This window comes from Acyrthosiphon pisum, chromosome X, assembly GCF_005508785.2.
Source record: "Acyrthosiphon pisum isolate AL4f chromosome X, pea_aphid_22Mar2018_4r6ur, whole genome shotgun sequence".
Lineage (NCBI taxonomy): Eukaryota > Metazoa > Arthropoda > Insecta > Hemiptera > Aphididae > Acyrthosiphon > Acyrthosiphon pisum.
Genome location: NC_042493.1, coordinates 98,172,065 through 98,175,675, shown reverse-complemented (window position 1 = coordinate 98,175,675; position 3,611 = coordinate 98,172,065).

Genomic DNA, 3,611 nt, shown 5'->3' with positions numbered 1-3,611 from the left:
TTTTTTTTAAGTTATAATATTCATAATTCATCAATTCCCCTAGTATTCTGATTTGTACGGACATTTACCAAGATGCTTAGCACTGTGCAAACATAAAACTTAAAATTATTATTATATTTCATTGTTAGCAGAAACTTATGAGTTATAGGTTAACTTATAAACTTTAAATTACATTAAACTTGTTAGAGTCTAGAGAAGATATTAATTATTAGTAGTAGTATTTAGTATTTTACTGTAAGTCTTCTATCCTAAATAGACTTATTAAATGTAGTACCATAATAGTCTATTATTAAAATATAACAATGAATAATGATAATAGTATAATACCTACCAAAAAATTTTTCCATATTTATTTCGATAATGTTATTTTCTAATCTCATACGTTTGCTTGTATTTATAACGAATACCTACGGCAATATAAATTATAATTTATAAATATCTCGGACGACTTTTTGTTTTGTCCATTGGAATTATTGTCGTATTTACCAGAAACCAGTATATGTTATTGATATAATGATTTTCATTTAAAGACTATGATATTTAGTTTTAAACCTATTTTTAGGAGTTGGAGAGTTAGATAAAACAAAAATCGGATTATTCAATACCGAGTAGATCATTAAATAATAGAATTCGTGAAAATAGCCAGTCCATACCAATTATTACTCTTTACTGTAGTTCCTATAGAATATAGATTATAATATAATTTGATTACTATGGATTGATGATATTATATTATTAGAAAAATAAATTACCAAAATCGAATGAATAAGTTTTGTCTCTTGGTTCCACACATGATAAAATAAAAATTAATTAACTTAACTGTACAATAATGATAATTAACTTTAAAAAGTTAATTTAAGACAATACAAAATTTAACTGAATAAGTTAATAAGTTTAAAACAAAAAAAACTAACTAGTTAAGTTAAAAAGTTAAAAAAAATTTAACTTTTTAACTTAACTTTAACTTTTTAACAAGTTAATGCCCACCTTTGACTATTGGTTGGTAATATAGGTAGATTATATAACATATTATATCACAATATTTGTTTTCAACTATTTTGCAATAAATAATGATAAAAACAATTAGTAATTACGATAGCGGAATAATTATATAAGAACAAAATCAAAATTAAATGAAATCTTATAACATACACTGTGCATTATAATACAAGAAAACTTCCATATACCTAACGAACTTCCATTTAACAACATTTTCTTTTTAATGAAATATTTTTGAGAACCAAACAAAATTATAACTAAATTTATTCAGTTCTAATTAACGAAATCCTCTATAATACGAATTTGTTTTTATGCCTCATGAGACATTTTAAAATGGAAGTGACACTGTATCAATATATTATGCTATATACAAATATATAATTATTACAAAATGAATTAATATATTATAATAATTAGAAATGGTTGGTGTAAGTTATGGAAAATATGGTCACACAACATACATTATGCTGACTAGGGTTTAGCACGCGTTGTGTAATGGCCGACCGGGACTCCTGGAAGTCGATAGTTATTTAGTTGAGAGTTATAGTGAAGTCGATGGGTGATAAAGACCTGAAGAGGACTCGCGGACGACCCAGTTTTGGGAATTATCTAGATAAGATTTTTGAAATAAATTTATCTTTAAAAAGTATCTAGATAATATTATGTTACGATTTATCTAATATTTTAGCTTGGATAAAAAATGGGCTTTATCTAGATAAATATTATAGTGCTACTACAAAATTATTAAACCAATGTTACTAAAATTCTAATATAATATAAATTATTTTTAAAATTAGAAGAATTTATTTCTTGTTATTATTGCCAACGACGGTATTACAATAATACAAGAACCTGCATGCGGGCTTGCACTATACATCGTTCTCTACTAGCTATAATGAGCATATTAAGATTAATTAGGTATAGGTTTATTTACCCATCCATTGTAAAAATAAATTAAAATTAACTAAGGCTGGGTCTATACACGGCGTATTCCGCCGCGTATTCCGCAACGTTTTCCGTCGAATTAAAAACGCATTGGTTTAAATCGGAGCAGCTATACACGACGGGCGTAATACGCCGCGTTTTTCGCGGCGGCAAAAAACGCCGGTCGGCTTACGTTTTCCGCCGTGGTTAATTCGAAGGAAAACGCTGCGGAATACGCCATGTATAGCTCCAGCCTAAGTAGAACTGTACTTCAAAGGCTCAATCCGTTGTTATTATAAATATTATGTCATTATATTGATATAAATATAATATTAGAAAAATATTAAAAAATAATAAAAATAAGTATAAAAAAATGATTTTAATCTAGATAAATGTATTGTTGTATTTATCTTTATCTAGACAAATTACATTTGTGTTATCTTTATTTTTATCTAGATAATATTTTGTTAAAATTATCTTATCTAGATAATTGTTTAGTTATCTATTCCCAACAATGGTTAAAGCATAGTAAATTTAGAGGAGAATTCATCAAATCTGCTTTCAAAATTTAAATCGGAACATCCTAATGAGTGTAGTGATTGAAGTCACTGGCAATATTTAAAAAAAAAATGTTTATAATCTTATAAACTAATATTTGGTGACACAAGCATGCGCGTATGTAAAATTACAGACGTACATATCCGGTCACTATGATGTCCCTATACAACGTGGTCGGTACTACGAATTACATATAAAATTAATACACTGATGTTCATTTACTTTCAACATATTATTCATAAGACACATCCATATAACTTGAAATATAAAATGTCTAGTTTTTACTCCTTAAAATGGATTACGCTCCAGCCTCCTTAATATATTTTATATTTTTTGGTTACAATATTAATTACTTATGACTTACGTGACACCTTAATTTAAAAACTCCCAAAAGACTTAAAATATTCTGACATTTTGTTTATTTATATATTGTACACATATTAAAACAAATGTATAATGATTGAAACGAAAATCGGGGAGTGCTAACTGCCAAGTATCTAGCCAACCCCTCCCAATAAACGGATACGTGCTACGACCCAATCAATATGCATGTAAATCATTAAGTTTGTACTTTGCTCACACAAATAATCAAATTTTTGTGCTGACGGACGTATAATTCCGACTATTGTATTATGTGTCTGTGACTCAAGACCGATTGATTTCATGTATTGGATAATCTTCCCCCTCACGGTAATATGCTTAGGGTATTATTGCATATTCATTTTTACTAAAATAATCACTCCAAATTTGAATCATAGCTTACCTTTAGAAATTTAAAAAAATCAATATACGCCTATATAGGACTTATAGCTGGTACATCATATATAACCGGTCGCATTACGCGATGTTGCTGTGCCGCCGATGGCATTATTATCGGGTCACGCAGGTCCACGGGTTTTGACAGCGTTAATTGCAAGCCAGTATTGGGTGATCTCGCTCCGTTCCTTGCTGCACAATGTTTTAATAAATTGTACTGTGTGTGTTAGGTTAGATGCGAAACCATCGTATCCCTTTATGGCAGATTTACCGGGTCCGCGCGTAACGCCGCGCCGACCGTTCGAGCAGGTAGGGGTTGATTATGCGGGCCCCTTACAACTGAAGGAGTTGCGGCTGCGAAAATCTCGTATATA